The sequence below is a fragment of the Eretmochelys imbricata genome, chromosome 1, assembly GCF_965152235.1.
Source record: "Eretmochelys imbricata isolate rEreImb1 chromosome 1, rEreImb1.hap1, whole genome shotgun sequence".
Lineage (NCBI taxonomy): Eukaryota > Metazoa > Chordata > Testudines > Cheloniidae > Eretmochelys > Eretmochelys imbricata.
In genome coordinates, this window is record NC_135572.1 from 134,714,353 (window position 1) to 134,732,209 (window position 17,857).

The window sequence follows — 17,857 nt, forward strand, 5'->3', positions numbered from 1 at the left end:
TTTTACAGAGAATCTTTCATTTTTACATTTTGTGAAAAAAACAATATATTAACTACATTTTATTGAAAGTACCAGTATCATTTATTCAGTGTGCACAACCTCTCCCTCGTGTGGTTGATTTTTTAATGCCCTTTATTGGAGTATGTTTAGCTATGTCAATTTAAACTGCTTCTGGCGTACAGAGATTGCTCAATGGTGTATAGGGGTGCATGTTTTAAGGCATCTCAAATTTCACTTCAGCCTCCAGAGGGAAATAAATAAAGTTATGAAAATATGCTGAAAACTTTAAAAATCACCCCTCAAGACCATGTCACTAACTTTGGTGAGGACAAATTTCACGTTAATGGTAATGTGCTGTTCTGTATGCAGCAAGGCTGTAGAGTATGTTTGAAGACAGACAATTGAAGAACACATGGAAAGCGCTAAACACTGGTAGGCTTCAAACTTGCTTAAAATTGTAAATATGTCAATATATATTGTGGCTAGGGAAACTAAAGTTTAGCATTTCATTTTAATCGTGGAAAAACAGATTTTTATGTTTTTTTGGATAATTTGGGGGGGGGGTAATCACAAAACTTGGATCCCTGCTGATCACATGCACCAATGTTATTGTCTGTTCAAATCAGACTCTCCTTTTTATTCCAAGTATATGCATCTGTTGACATCCAGGTGGACTGAAATTCTGGGGTTCCTCTCAAATGCATTCTTTAGCAACATCACATTAGAGCCGTGGTGTCTATTCTTTACAGGCTGAGGGCTGACCATATTTTAAAAAGTCAAGGAGTCACAGTCAATGCTTTGGGACAGTTCCTCTGCCCTATTTTGCTTTACACTGAGCTGCTCAGGTGGTAGAAAAAGGAGTGGAAATCATGAGTAGTTCCCTGCTGAGGATTTCCCCACTGTGAGAGTGTACACTGGCTGTATGCCCAGTGGGTAACAGTCCCTTGGGGGCCCACTACCAAATGGTGCAAATTAGAGCAGCCTGGGGATTGCTCTAACTCGCACCAGCACACAAAAAAACAAGTCAGAGAGCCATAATTGGTAGCCAGTTCTTAACTTGTCTCCCCCTGCCACCACCCCGTACCGCACCAGCATCACTCCTTCTATCTCCTGGATTGCCGGATGAAAAATGGGAGCCTTCCATTACTAGATGTCCCCCAAGGCTCATACAAAAAAGTCAAGTTGTGATCCTACCTTTCCTGGTGCTCCCAGAATAGGCAGAACAATTTTCTCATCTCTGTGTATTGCAGCAGACAGTGGGAGAGGGCTACAATTTACCGCCTCAAGGTTGACAAGTAGCCCCTAACCATATGTTGGTACCCACACACACTCTAATAGCACTGTCCATTACCTGTTTACTGGCTACAGATTGTTGATTAACTCTACTTTTCTTACCATAGGCAGTGGCACCTTCCAATTTCATTTTAAAACCACACATGGCTTACAGAAGAATTCACCAAGGAACTCTAAAATGTCACTGACAGATGAATGAGACAGTAACATCCCAGCGGGGGGAGAATTTTTGCTAAGAGTGTGTTGTCTGAGTGGCTCCAAATTAGGACAGCATAAATGTAAGTATAGCACAAATCTGAGTACAAAAAAAGATTTGTATGTGAAAAAACTCATTGACTCTGACAGGAACACGTTCAGGCTCTTTATATTTGACAGGCTAATTTCTAGCCCAAGTTACACCATTATAAGCCAAGAGTAACTGCAGTCATTTCAAGAGAGTTACTGATATAAATCTGAAGAACAGTATTCAGTTCACTCTATATAAATGAAAACTGGACTAGACAATGTACACGTTGGACTTCCAGTAGTCAATGTTTGTCAGTTCTCTCTTCCCTCTAAATATCCATGTCAACCAAAATCTGGAAGCTTTATGTACATGTAAGCAGTCTTAGATTATATGTGGCAGTGAAAGTGTATCAGAGTCAGAACAGAATGTATTAGTTTATTCCAAAACAGCAAAAAAGCAGTTAAAGAATTCTAAAACATATAAAATCTGTGAAAGATAAATTTAAAATCTGAAGCTAATCACACCTCGGCTTTGGTCCTCCAATGTCACAAGAGCAAAAATTAAAACACATAATAGTAAAGATAATCATGAAAGGGAGAAGGAGGAGACATATGCCAGCAGGAAGCCATCTTGCTCCATCTCCAGACTCTACACTCACCTCTTCATTTGAAGTTAAAATAATTTAATTTAAATGGGGCTCAAAAATCCCATCATAAATGCTAACTAACCTAAGGACGGGCCTCTTTGCTTTCCACAAGAATCCAAGCCAGCTGACTCAAGTAAGTCAGAGGCTGAAGCAGCTGCAGTTCTGCAGAACACATCACAACACTGAAAGAATTCCTGAGACTTGAATGACCGGGGGATTGGATACAATTTCAATACAGATTAGTGGCCTTTCTCAGCATCTACCACATTAAATTTCATTTAACAATTACAAAACTAATTACTAAACAAAACTCTCTTGAATCTAAGGAGTGAGGTTACCGCTCTGAAGAACAGAACGGACAAACGCAAAGAGACAATCTGTTGAAAAACTCATATTGAGCTCAGACACACTGCTTCCACCATTACAGAAATTGGTCCAATAAAAAGATATTACTTCACCTACCTTGACCCTCAGATCCTGGGACCAACCAAGCTAAAGCAAACATTGCAAATACAAAGAGCAGCAAGATAATCTGGAAAACAGATTTAGGAGAAATGTCTTTGGTATAAGAAACATCATGAAAATTCTTGTTGGGAAAAATACGACTACTTTTCTTCAGAAGTTCCCTCCTGACATACTTCACCCTTAGCTCCCTTTACTTGATCTAGAAAGCTCAGATGGTGCTAGGCTGAAAAGGGTTGGAAATGGACAAACCCAGATGCATTGGGCCTAGTTCTCCATCACACTGAATCTTACACAGCCATTTACACCCATGCACATAGAGGCTGGAACTAGGGGCACAAAGGGTGCTGCAGCACGCCCTGACTTGAAGTTGTTTCCATTATATACAAGATTTACAATTTGGTTCAATGGCTTTCAGCCCCCCACCCCCCCCCAATACAAATTGTTCCAGCTCCCCTGCCAATGCAAAGTGGGTGCAAAATGCTGTGAAACCAGAGCGGTTATGTTTTACATCTATTCTTCAGAGGTATAAATAACTACACAAGCCACAAACCAATGCAGATTAAGGTCTGTTAAATTTCAGATGCTAAAATTAATGATAGAATTAAAAACAGTGCCAGGAAAGTAGGAGAAATTGCCATTAAATCTTGTATTTTCATTTTTCCTGTTTTTAATCTGAACTGTCTCCCCCATCCCAGAATGGAGGGAGGTGGGGAAAGGGATGTATTAAGGAGATAAAAGGAGATTCTGAGAGACACCAAAACTGGACACTGCCTCAAGTATCCAGCTATCATAGTTATGAACCAGGCAGGTTCTGCAAGGTATCAGGAGAAGTTGGGTGTTACTTGAAACCACAAAAACCAATTACACCATAAATAGTACATTTTTAAGTGACATTTAATATTCATCCACAATGCTCAATATCTAGAAAATACCAGGGTCCTCATTAAAACCAGAGGCCAAGATTTAAAAGAAAGCTTAAAATTTACCTCCCTATATATGCTTATTTAGCTAACTGTAGGATTTTTGGAAGTGCGGAGCATGCATAAGGACACATTCACTTCAATGGGAGCTGCCGAACACTCAGAGATTTTAACAGGCATTTTGGTGCCCAACATCAAGGTCCTACAAATCTTAATCCTAGGTCACTAGAGCTGTGGCAGATTGAGGCATAACAGAAAGGCCATGCACTAAAAGCCACAAACATGTTGTACTCCATCAAAAAAAATTGACAGTAGAGAAAGTCTGCTGCCTCTGGAACTGCTCCAACTCTAACCACCGCTAATGAGACAAGCCCCTCCCGCCTTCTCAAAAAGGAAGGCATCTTGCCCAGATTGACCACCATTCATCACCATATTTTGGGGTTCATTAATGGTCAAAGATGTTAAACTTACTGTCTTCCAGCACATCAAAAGCCAGTTGCATCTGAATCACCCCATTTAAAAATACATGCTCCACACTTGCAGAAAATGGTAGCGCCCCATTTACTCCACTGTATTCAGAGAATAATGGCAGATTCTTATTAAAAGTGAATTCACAGAACCAATATCCGCACTCTGCCTAAAGCAGGGATACTGCAAACCATTTGCTTTAGTGTAGCTTTCAGGAGTTTGATTGGTCTGTGCGTCAAGATGTATTCTCAGTTTAATATTTGGGTATTTGTACAACCACCATTATAATAAAATGGAGAGTGAGAATATTGCAACAGCAGACTAGACAAACTGCTAAAAGCAGTACCGAATCACAATTCCTAAGCAATAGAAAAGCTTATAAAAACTTTCCGAAATATATATTGCCAAACAATGGTTGACTATAGCCCAAGTGGTCCGCACCCAGTTGTGAAATAAATATTAAGAAGTTTTAGCAGCCACTAGGACTTGGAAGCAAATAATGATTCCCCCCTTGACCCCCCCCCGGGGGGGCAGTTTATTGAAAATACCCTTAATAGCAAAGGCTGGAGAACATAATGAGCTCAAGACTGGAGCTCACTTGCAGATATAAAAAATGCTGAAGCTGTAGTCAATGTGTTTTGTTCAAATTCTACTCCTAACTTCCTAGCTGAATTCTCTCTCTGTACCCAAAGGCTTTATTCTGCAACCATACTTTTGTCAAATCCAGAGAACCAGCTCAACACTTCAGAAAATATTTGCTACCCCCATCCCATTCGTCTCAATGCAATAATATTTTTGGCAAGAGCACAGACATGATTGTTTTCACTAGTCCTCCTTAAGAAGGTCTGTCCAACGGAGGAAAATGACTACAAGAACAAATCTTCACTTAACTGACAACATCTGTGCATTCTAATTTTGTGGTTACTTGTTCTAGCATGTTTCATAGCGCAGCTGAAAATGAAGGAGCTCAAGCTTATTGCAGCAGGACAACTTTTATATTTGCTATGCCTTAGAGTGGCAGCAATTCTTTGCATTCAAGTGCAAAACGGGTGGTTTTTTGCATGGTTAATATTTTTATATTTAAACTTTAGGAGCACTTGACTTTTCACACACTGAGAATAGTATGTCATTTAACTAGAGTTCAGAATGCTAAAAGTAAAGGGTTTTTGCTGCAGCTGGTGATGACAATTTCAGGTAGTTAGACTGACAAATATGAAGAACACCAATTAAATCTAAACCACCTAAGGGCACAGTCCTCTAGAGACTTTATCATGTCTTTTACAGTTTATGCAGGTGTGTCATCCTTTTTCCTGGGAGTCTTCTACACTGTAACATGAAGAATCAAATGTATTTTCTCTGTGGCACGCTGACAGTGAATGTCAAAAGTAGGGAAGGAACATACTCATGAGTGAACCTCAAAAGGTTCAGAGGTATTTTTGGTCTGGATAATCGTCCAAAAGTTTGGGGTCTTTATTCCCATATTGAGTCTACCTATGTGGCCTAAAAAGCTGCCAGATCAGACACGGAAGAGATGTCTGGCACTTTTAATTTCAGAGATTAAGAGATTTAATTTCATGAAAGTGCAATTGAGGAGAGGAAAACACTTTATTTTTCAACCCTCAACATTTTTTGTGTAAGTTTTACCTGTTAATAAAGATATTGGATTTATTTTATCTAAACCCACTAACCTTTGCCTTCCATAGGTACTTGAGCATTTCAGATTTTTTTATTCCCATTCAGCCATAGCACAGTGGTCACTCCAGTGTGCAGAATGGATACCCTATCTAATGATAGAAAATACCTGTGTTTCAAGAAGTTTCTATAACCGTCTCCCACAGAAGCCAAATTCTGTCCTCAGTTATACAAGTACGACTCTATTCAGCAGTGTAAACAAGCGCAAGGTTTGTTTCATCATAAAGATATAGGAACTTGTTCTGTTACATAAAGAACCCTCTTCCTCCCCACAATCCTTATCCTCAATACTAAATCTGTCCCAAATTTCTTTGAGGTTCTGAAATGTTTGTATAAGTTAGTCACCCCAGATGTGTGCTTTTTGCTGAACATGCTCACCTCATCATTCTTTGTATTGGTAGGAGATATACACCACTGCAGTGTGCATCTCTTTTTAAAAAAAAATAATAAATAATGCACAAGCACTTAATAGGCCTAATCATATTCCCATTGGCTTCAACAGCAAGATCTGACCCAAAGATTTGATTTAAACACTGAGGGTGTAACAAACTGGCCCTCTCTTCAGCTTCCAAAGGACCCCCTGCCACACCTAGAGTCTCTTTGCAGACAATGTATTTCCCATAAGGGGGGTGGGGGGAACCACTGTCCCCTAACTCATGGACTTGCAGTGTTTTTCCACCTTCTCGCTCAAAGCAACTGCCTCCTGCTCCATACAGCTCTCTGGCTCACTTGCCCTCTTTAAAACCTAATTGGGATCAGCTGACCAGGCACAGCTGCTCTGGCCCTGTGCCCTTTTAAAGGGCCAGTGTCATCCTGTGATAGAAGGATACACCTCTACTTTACTTGGTGTGAAGAGAGAATAGGAGACTTAAATTGGCTTCAGTACACTGCAGGGATCAAATGGAAGCAACAGTGTAATTTACACCCCAACCAGTTAGAAGAGGTGGGCTGTAACAGGGAAAAAAACTCAACCTGAACAAAGGGCAGTTTAATTATACATCATTGTACAGCCTCTTGGTGGTTATTTTTCCTACCAGCTTCACCCTTCTGACCCCACAGCATGTAAGTTAAACTTTTAGGTGATATAAAAGTATCTTAATTGGGTGAGAAAATATTTTCTGGGGGTAGTGGGGAGAGTTAGGAGAGATACTTCATATTCACCTCTTACAAGTGATCCAGAGAGAGGGAGAAAGAAAATGGAAGTTTGGTATTTTTTTCCCCCACTAAATTTGAATCCAAGCTCTATTGCAGATGAACGCCAACATGAAGTTTGACTTCCTCATTCCCTGTATGTGTACAAAGGAGTACAAAACTATGTGGGACTTCAAAGCAGAAGTCATACTACGTTTGTTTAACAAATTAAATATAGATACTTAAATGAAATGAAACGATCAGCTCTTTGTTATTGCAGTAAATCCAAACCGGTGTAAGAATCCATAGAATAAATAATCTATATAATCCTCTGGATAAAGTAATTCAGCAGAATAACTTGCATCAACTCCAAGAATTTGCCTATGCTTCTGTGCACAACTAAGTCCTCATCTTTAACTTGAATGGCAAATACACAGGACATGCTGCCTTCTTCCATAGAGCTATGCAAAGTCCGGTCAGGATTGTAGACCCAGAGGTCCATGGCTTGTAAAGGGGTTGTTGCTGTCCCACAGTTCTATTTACAGTTTCAGTTCCCATTTTCATAATTGATTTCTTTGCATTAATACATTCAGGCGTTACTTAACCTTTATTCAGAATAGAACATTTTCCTTGGTATTGTGAGTGCAATAAGTCCTATAAAGTCACATAGCAAATACGATTATTTGCTCCCCAGACATTTGTTAGTACTGGAGTTCAGCCCATTTAAAGCAATCCTGAGCCCCCCTCTTTTAAAAAAAAAAAGCTAACAACATTCCCCATTCACAGTTGTGTAGTTTGAGTTATGGACACTCAAATTAGTTGGCAAGTAACCTTTAAATTCACAATTCTGAGAGATGCCAAACACCAGCAACTCCCACTAAGGTCAAAGTGAGATGCTGAGCAGGAATGGGCTGGATCATATTCCTCCTGAAATCAACTGATGTTTTACTATCTGCTTCAGGGAGAACAAAAGCATGGTCATAGAAAGTTCAGAAACAAAAATTGTTTTGCTTTCATCTCTATTGTAACCAGCAACTTAGTTTGAAACTAGTTCCACCTCTCAACAGCCACCTCAACTGCTTGCGAAGAAAGGCAATAGGAACATGCCATCCCATGGATTAGCCATATATCTGAGCCAAGTAGTCTGACACCTAATTAAAAAAAAAAAAACTACTGAACACTATGGGTCAGATTCCAGATCCTTTTCCATTTATACCACATGCAAGTGTCCTGCCTTCAGTAGATATGCAGAGTGTAAACCAGCATAGAATTTAGCCTCATAAGTGCATGTTGACAGAGATGTACTAATTCTCTCCAGTGAGCTTGTGGCTATCCTTGCTCTTTTTTTTGTTACATGCAGATACCAGAAGATGCAGTATGTTTTAAGAAAAGTTGGCCTTGACTTTGGGGATTTTTTGTTTTGTTTTGTTTTTGAGGAGTGAGTTCATACAAGGTGCTAATTTCATTTTCTGGGTTGGTTTACCAAGCTAGTATTCTGTGCTTCCTTTGTATTTCTCCCCAGCTCAACATTTTCAAGTCAGTTACCGGCCTTTAATGCATAAACTTACCAGACAGCAGTTTTGGTTTAGCATTGACTTACCATTTGTGAGCTTTGACAGTCTCCTGGTGGACATATTGGGGCACTGACAGTTCTTAGTACTGTATGTACTACATACATAGTACAGTATGAAAGACAGAACACTTTAAATAAGGGACCCTTGTATATTCTCCCCTCGGCTTTGAAGCATTTTACACACACACACACATACACACAGAGCGTTCTGTGTACATGACAGCTCATTAACAAAGTCTGGGAAAGAGTAATTATGTATTTCCCTGATCATGTATTTCCCTCAGTTTGCTCCATTTGCTGTGTGGTAACTCTAAAACCCATCTTTAAAGTGTTTGTCCCAGCTAAAGGGGCGGTTGTACCTGGCCCTGCAGAGTAGGAGAGGTTGCTAGAGGGTACAAGGAACATTTCCTTTCCTTGTGTCTGTACAGGGGCCAGGCACAGTCCCAATCCTTGCCCACTCTGCCCCTCACCGAATTGAGGGGCAGAGGTGTGAGCATCCTCAAGTCTCACTGAATTGTAGTTCTGGATGCTGATCTTTTAAGATGCTCAGGCAGCTTGAGCACAATCACCAAGGGTCTCTACCCACATTGCTAGAAACTCCAAGTTGTGTTGAGTGGTATAAGAAAAGGGGGACATGGCACAGTCACAGGGGCTAGCCCAAAGCAGATGGAGCTGACACCGCATTCTACAAAGTGTTATTAATGGGGTAACTAGTGCCTGCGTTCCCCTGGGCACATACCACTTTTCTCAGCACTCCCCCAGCTCTGTGCTGTAAGCCACAATTTAGCCGTAAGCAGGTATAGCAACCATAGCAGAGCTTTCGGCTAACACTCAGGGCTTGTCTACATTACTGGCTGGATCGATGGGCAGCGATCGATCCAGCGGGGGTCGATTTATCGTGTCTAGTCTAGACGCGATAGATCAACTGCCGAGCACTCTCCCATTGACTCCAGTACTCCACCAGGGCAAGAGGTGCAGGTGGAGTCAACGGGAGAGCGTCAGCCATCGACTTACCACAGTGAAGACACCGTGATAAGTAGATCTAAGTACATCGACTAAGTTGCGTAACTTAGATCGATCTCTCCCCCCCTCCCAGTGTAGACCAGGCGTCAGTCTGCACAGCAGTTAAACACCCATGGCTGTCTCATGTCAGCTCACTCAGGCTTTTGGGGGGCAGGCTAAGGGGCCGTAATGTTGTGATGGGGGAGGGTCCCAAAACCCAGGCACCAGACCGAGCCTGAATGTCTGCATCACTATTTAACAGTCCCACAGCATGAGCCCTGTGAGCTTGAGTCAGCTGATACGCATCAGCCACAGGTGTCTAACTGCTGGGTAGACATACCCTAAGTCAGTGGTTGTCAACCAGGTGTACGCATACCTCTGGGAGTACACAGAGGTTTTCCAGGGGGTACATCAACTCATCTAGATATTTGTCTAGTTTTACAAAAGGCTACAGAAAAAGCACTAGTGAAGACAGTACAAACTAAAATTTCATACAAACAATGACTTGTTTATCCTATTTTATAACCTATATACTGAAATGTAAGTTCAATATTTATATTCCAATTGATTCATTTTATAATTATATGGTAAAAATGAGAAAGTTAGCAAGTTTTCAGTAATAATGTGCTGTGACATTTTGTATTTTTATGTCTGATTTTGTAAGCAAGTAGTTTTTAAGTGAGGTGAAATTTGGGGGTATGCAAGACAAATCAGACTCCTGAAAGGGCTACAGTAGTCTGGAAAGGTTGAGGGCCACTGCTCTAAGTGACTTCTATGTCATGGCCCCCTGTTCCAAAATCCTGACTACAGTAGACAAAGGAAAAAATTAAAAGTTTTTACTAGCTTTAAAGTTTTTAAGAAGTTCAAAACTCTTCTCTAGTTTATGGAGCAAGTCCCGATTTGCTAGCGCATTTCCAGATATTTTGATAGAAGACCCAGACAATCAACTAGTGAGACGGAAAACTGAATTCTCTCTCTGTTTTACAGTAACTTGAATACAAACTCTTGCTTAAAGCTGTTCAGCCTATTTCCTACAATGTGTCCTTCACTTTAGAAGAGTTTTAAATCCACACAAGAATAAGGAAAACTAAGGTGGGTGAGGTAATATCTTTTATTGGGCCAACTGTTGGTGAGAGAGATGAGCTTTCAAGTTCCACAGAACTGCAGAAGAGCTCTGTAAACTCAAAGGCTTGTCCCTCTCACCAACAGAAGTTGGTCCAATACAAGATACTACCTCACCCACATTGTCTCTTTAATATCCTGGGGCCAACATCACTGCATATAAGGACACAAAAGGCAGACAAAGCTAAGTGCTTTCCTCGAAGTTCTAAAAATAAAGGGAATACTTTAGAGAAATTGTGTAGTAAATAAACTAGAGAATTTCCTTTCTTTAGATTTATTCTATTAATTATGCATTGGTCTTATTTATTCACTAGAGTGAGCAAGTGAATTGTATTTAATAAAATTACTATATAAAGAATATAGTATCCATTATACATGATCTATCTGCTTCACAGGCCAAATCCAGAGCCCCAGTCTACTCCAATTAGCCAAACCAGGTAGATGTGTGGTGGACACAGAGAAGGATTCCTCTTCCCCAGGACACACAGCAGCTGTGGAAGCTGCTATGACAACACTGTTTCAGCCCAGTGTCTGAAGTTTATGTAACAGGCTCTGTTCCTCACTGCCTTACCGTTTTATGTAGTCACACCAATGCAGTGGGAATTCTGCTTTAGTGGCATTCTCTGCTTCTTTACACTAGTGCAAGAAATTTACACTCCCTTTACAAAGGTATACTTGACTATACAAGTAGTAAGATACAAGGGCAAAGCTCCCAGTGTTACGAAAGGTGCCCATTCTGTTCAGTTAAGGGTTAGTTTTTAAAGGTGCCTAAGGATGCAGATAGGTGCTTTTGAAAAATCCTGCTGGGTGCCTATATGCATCATTAAGTGCCTAAATACTTTTAAAATCTGGCACCAAGTGTTTCAGATGTCATCTGAAAGAGCCACAGAGCAAAACATAGCTACCTCAGAACAAAGAGCTGACTTGACACTGCAGGATTTGAACCTCTAGTTCCACTATAGCTATATATTTCAAACATCATCCTTAAGCTCTCTACATGATATTTTAGTCTATCATACTTGGAAGCTCCATTCTACAAATAGTAGCACTAACTACATATGACGGGATGCTCAACTCACTGCTAGGACAGTGCTTCCTTCTCACCATTCTGGGGATTAGCTTCACAAGGTTGACACCTCTTCCCACAGTGTCTCATTGCTTCTCTTTTGATCTACAGCCTCTCTCTCTCACTCCACAAGCTGCTGCTGCCTCTTCATGACCATAGGTGTTAGAACTAAGGATGCTGGGGGGGGGGGGCTGTCGAACCTCCTGGCTTGAAGTTGTTTCCATCATATACAGGGTTTACAGCTTGGCTCAATGGCTCTCGGCACCCATACTATACAGATTGTTCCAGCACCCTGTTCATGAGTTGGCCCTCTAGCCAGGTTACTTTGGGCATTTTCCCCTTCTGGGTACAAAAGTCTTAATTCAGCAATCCTAGGGACCCTTCCCATTCACTGCACCATAGTGCCACTCCCTCAGTCACTGGCAGGAGAACCAGGAGCACCCTCTACTCTGGATTCTGCTCAAGGACACTCTAGTCAGCAGCCAAGGTCTGGTCCCTCCTAAAACTTGTAGTCTTTCCCTGAGCCTCTTCCCTACCTTCTGGCTCTAGAGTTGCCAACTGTCTAAGTGCCTAAAGCCAAACACCCTTCCCTTCACCCTCTCCCCCTTCCCTGAGGCCACACCCTTGCCCTGCCCCTCCTCTGTGGTCCTGCCCCCTCTCACTCCATCCCCCTTCCCTCTGTTGCTAGCTCTCCCCCACCCTCCCTTACTATCACCAAGCTGGGTCAGGGGGGTTGGGTGCGGGCTCTGGGCTGGGGCTGAGAGGTCAGGGTGCAGGAAGAGGCTTTCGACTGAGCCTGGGGAAGAGGGTTGGGGTATAGAAGGGGGCCTGGATGCAGGCTCTGGGAAGGAGTTTGGGTGTGGAAAGGGTCAGATGGGAACCAGGCAGCGCTGCAAGGCATCACAGGACAAACCAAGGGCCCTTGCGAAGGTCTCTGATATCCAGAGGCCAGTCTGCTACTTTTGGAAACCACAAGGCCGGCAAAAGGCAAGGCTCATAGTCGACTGGATTCTAACCTCCGTGGATTTCTACTCCCTTGCCTTCACCTCTCAGCCATGACTACACAAGGACAGCCGCTCTAGAGACCACATGCCAAAACCTGTGAGTACTGACCCCCTAACTAAGAAGCGCATCTCTCCCTCCCTCTCTTGCAGCCTCATGGCTCAGTGTCTTTCCACATCCCTACAGTGGATGAGCACGCCTTGAGATGGCAGGAGAAGTCATCCCAAGACAAAGGACAGAGACTTAGAGCGCAGAAGAGCTAGTCATCGCCATGCCAGAAGTATGCCAAAGCTTGTAGAAAATGACCTGGCTCAGCTAGTCAATGAAAGAGCTTGTCTGCATGCGGAGTGGAGGGCCATACATGGGCTGACAGTGGCAGCATCCCGCAATTGTCTTTGACCAAGGCCACAAAGGCTCTCTTCTTCCCTCTCATACTAAGGCAACTCTCTGTGGTGATATGTTAGCCCACGTCTCATCTGACCTCTTCCACAAAAGAGGAGTGTGGTATGGCTTTCACCCCAGTGGCCTAATGGCTAAGGCACTGGCCTTCTAAGCAAGCAACTGTGGGTTCAAGTCCCACCTGGGGTGCTCTTTTCTTAGACACTTGCTTGTGCTTACAGCCCTTGGCCTGACAAGATAACAAAGTTGGCAGCTCCTCTGGCTGCCATGGTTTGGTGGCTACTTGGCAGCCTATAGGAAAGTAGGTGGCTTCTTGAGGCCCTAGGAGACCCTTGCAGGCAAAGCAGGGCTCTCTTCACAGACATCGCTCTTTTCTTGCTCTCCTGCCTCCACAGACTGCAGACAAGTTGGACTTTTTGGCTCTCTTGAGTCTCAGGGAAAGATGGCCCCCAAGCACAGCATGACCAGCAGAAAGACGAAAGAGCGACTATCACCGTCTTCTACTGCAGGAAGCCCTGCTGGGGAGGGCCAGATGGAACCGGGTAGGAGCACCAAAGGGCCCTTGCAAAGGTCTCTGATATCTGGAGGCCCGTCCGCTACTTTTGGAAAACACAAGGCTGGCAAAAGTCAAACCCGCATAGGGGAAAGAATATAGTCAGCAAGATTCAAACCTGCACATGCAACAGCCAATGATTTCTACTCCATCGCCTTCACCTCGTGGCCATGACTACACAAGTGCACTTGCACTACAGCTTACCCAGGAGAATCTGGAAGGTCTGCCCCTTTGACCATGTTCTTTCTTGGGTATCTTCTCTGAGCTTCTCATTTGTTTTACAGCTCTTCCCTCAAGAAGACAAAGCAGCTTTCAAGCCCCCACTGCTGGCAACCTTTGACAGGTGCATGCTACCCCACTGGAAAGTTGTAACCTGTCTGTGTCCCTCACATACCCTTCCTCCCTGTTCTCCACAGCCGAGCTCCAGAGAATTCCTTGTTGAGCACCCATTTCGAACGGTGATGGACTCCATGCTCAGGAAGAAGCGTTTAGACAAGAAAAATGAAGAAGTCCTGGGCTGCTTGTGATTTACAGTGAGAGGGAGCTACAGTAGAAACAAAGATAGTAAACACTGTACAAGTAAAACATGCCTTTTTAGTCAACACTCAGCAGGAGTAAAACACACCCTGCTCCCTCCTTGAGCTGTGGTTTCCTGTTACTGTGACCTACCCTTACTTGTTGCTGCCCCATCCTGATTCAATGGTTATTACAGAGAACAGAATAGGGAGCCTTCCTCTGATCCATTGCAATAATGCTCCATTCCCTGGCCAGCAAGGTGCACTCACACATCAGGGAACTGATACCTTTGCGGCAGAGTGGCCCCAGATGCTGAACACACCTTGGCTTTTCTTTTAAAAGGCTTCTTATTCTGGGATAGGTAAAATTTTCAGTTGTGCCCAGACAGATAAAAATACAGGCCATTTACTGAACAGGTGAAGAGACCAATAGGGAAATCTGCACTGGGTGCAGATCTGGATTTGGGCTGCTGGTGAGATTTGCACTGGCGAGGAAATATGTTCCCTGTGACTTGTGCTTGTAGCATTCTGGGCTGTGACCCAGTTCCTGACACCCTTCTCTACGGTGAGATGTCCATCTAGCCACTATAACCATGACATTGGCATTGTCTCACACTGAAGCACAGCATAATCTGATTTCACAATCACCACAGCCATATACTTTTTTCTGTCTCCACAAAGTGTGTGGGGCCTTGCCTGGCAAGAAGTCAAAGGTCATAGAACCATAGGGCTAGAAGGGACCACAAGGGTCATCTAGTCTAACCCCCTGCCAAGATGCAGGATGTGTCAGGCCTCTTATCAGCTGTCATAACACAGCTTCCCCAACTGAATGATACTTCCCACATGGGTTTTATACAAACAAGCCATGCTGCTATAATCCTTCACCTTTAAAGGGGCATAATCACAATTTACTTGGCAGGATTCAGCAGGAGAAATGATCGGGTATAAGCCAACCATAATATTGTATCAGGAAGCAAACAATAATCAATACTTTTCTTAGAAAAATAAAAATCACAATGTAAAAGATAAAAAACAGAAATCTTACAATCCATCCACCCTACTCCACCCCCTCCCCACCCCAAAAATGGCTGTCTCCCTCATAGAAAGGCCAGAGAAAGAGTGATTTCTGCTTATGCAGAGTCAAATGCTATTGGTAGTTCAACTGCTAGATAATCCACCTCCATGGTAAATTCATTCTTTGTTTATACTTGAGTCCTTTTATTCTACAACGTGTCAGTGAGAAAGGCAGCTGTTTATTCTAACCACAGTCTCACTGTGGAGTGATGGAAAAGCACCAGTATCACTTTATAAAAAAAACAGTAATCCAATTTTATGTCTTTCTGAATATGTTTCATGCTATTAGGTCATTGCAGTATCCATATTTATGTTACAATTATTTTCAGTCCATTTTTGTTAAGGACCTATCAATGAGTTTACTTAAAGGGTATATAGGAGGATACTATAGCGATGTTAAAGGATTGTGTGAAAATTAATGTGGCACCTACAAGAATCATACAATAGCTTCTATTGTCTATGCAATACCTATAGGCAAAAATAAACGCATTATCATTACTCTGTAATATCCTAACTCAAAGCAGCTAAAAAAAGGGGTAGGGGGTGAAAATATGCTTGCTCACCCAGGGCGCTAAAATGCTCTGGTCAGAATGTGAAGACAACCAGTTCTTTAGAAGGGAACTGCCCTGTGCCTCTCTGTGGTCTTCTAACAAACTCCACTGTTCTAGGGAGCCCCTATCACACCACCCCAGCACATGATAGTTAGAAAGCAGAGACAAATGCAGTGACCCTGCCCCACTCACCCACCCAAGATACACCCAGTATGTTGGTACTACTAAGATAAAGAGTTGGAGGGGAACCCCTGTATTGCCCCTGATGAAGAGGATCCGCTGCTGGCACTTGATGGAAAAAGGGGATCCCCATGCCACTGCCTTGCCTCTCTGGGACTGGGGGGGCTTCCTTGCCATTGCCACTCCAAGTTGGGAGAATGGCCCTTGTGTGGGGGCAAGGCTACAGGGCCCCCTCCCCCCCATTTCATAAAGTGCATAGGGCTTTGCTTGGTCTTGATCTGGCCCAAAGTGCAAAAACTATAACAAATGTAGTGCAGTCTGTGGCTGTGTTATTATTAATTGTTATTCTTATTATTGCCTTCCCATGGAGCAGCCAGATTCTCTCAACACTGCACAGCACTCTCTGGTGAGTGGATCCAGGGGGAGGGAGGAAACTGTGCTGAGGAAGCAGCCAACTTTCCCCTCAATGTAGGTCACAGGTCCCCAAAATGTTGAGGGTTGTCCGTCCGTCCCCATTCCCCTCGTCCATACCCCTTTGCACACACACCCCCAGAGCTAGGGGCAGGAGCCGGGCCGCAGCTCCTGTGCGGGGGTGGACAGGGGGAAGGGGACTGAGGCTGGGGTCGCAGCTGGGGGTGGGACTGGGGCTGAGGACGGAGCCTTGGCCAGGCCACAATGTGGGCAGCTGCCGGGCCCAGGGTTGGCAACCAGCTGGGTGTGGAGCCATGCCGAGGCTGGGGACAGGGTCAGGCACAGGGCCCGGGACCACAGCTGGGGGCAGGGATGGAGCAGAGCTAGGGGCGGAGTGGGCTTAGGTGGTACCATAGGGGGGCGTGCCCTATAGTTTAGAGACCTCTGGTGTAGGTCATGAAAGACCCACACTGTGTTCTTTCAATGCTAGTTTTAAAAACATAGTTGTTAGCATCTGAATAGTACAGGAAACCCTCTAAAAGTGTTAGGGACAAAATACATACATTTTCACTACTAACAGTTTCTCTTGCATGCTTATGAGTTTCTGTTGTAGGTGCTTTAAGTTATATCTAGGCACAATACAAGCAAAGTCACCCGTGGCTAGTGGATAAATCTTGATCACCCTGTTTTATGGAAGGACATGTTGCCTAATGCCCCCAGAAAGTGACGTTTAAAATGAAGCAGCCCTACTGTAATTGAAACCATATGCTCTAAGGTATGAATAGGAGGATTCTTGTGCCCTAATCAGGAGGGTGAAGGTAGTTAGCCATTGTATAAACACGGACATGTATTTATTGCCTGAGGAATGAGCAGGCCATTGTGCACCACTGCTCACAATATATACACTTGCTTTATCTGTTCCCTGCTGCAACCAGCAAGATTAAAAGTGATCAATATTCTGGCATTAGCTCAAGTGGCACTGTTAGAGGGCTTACCCTCAACCCTCCCACTTCCCTGGTTCTTGTCATGCAGACAGCATGCAGCAAAAGACCAGAAGTCCGAAGCACAGACAATGAGATGTTTACTGGGGTTAGTTTCCAAGCAAGCATATTCCGAAGCCCTTCACACCAGTCAGGAATGATAGAGTCTGTTCCCCAGTTTTCCATTCCCAGCTCTGACGCCGCAGAGCCTTTACCCCATGTCCCGGTTCCCCATTTCCTATTCCCTGTTCCCCGTTCCCTATTCCCTGTTCCCATTCCCCCCCTTAGCAAACATGATTCCACTTTCCCTTCCACTTCCTGTTTGACCCCAGTTTGTATAGTAATATTCTCAGCTATACCTTAACCAATCATTTTACTGAAATTTAACTAACCAGTCCTAACATATTGTAACATAATTCTCTAACCAATTATATCCCACTACCCTAATTAACTTACACCTAGCAAAATTAATTATACAGCAGACAGAAACAATTAGAGAACCAGACAGATTAACAATAGAAAAGTGCGGGCCATAAAGATAAAACATACAAAAATAAGGGTTTCACAATCATTGACAAGTGATTTCTT

General features: G+C 43.3%; 1 non-coding gene across 1 annotated transcript; it reads left to right on the forward strand.

Annotated features, from left to right (window-relative positions):
• Positions 1-13,121: 13,121 nt before the first annotated feature.
• TRNAR-UCU (transfer RNA arginine (anticodon UCU)) lies at positions 13,122-13,194 on the forward strand. Its single transcript has one exon. It is a non-coding gene; the product is annotated as a tRNA-Arg (tRNA).
• The last annotated feature ends 4,663 nt before the right edge of the window (positions 13,195-17,857 follow it).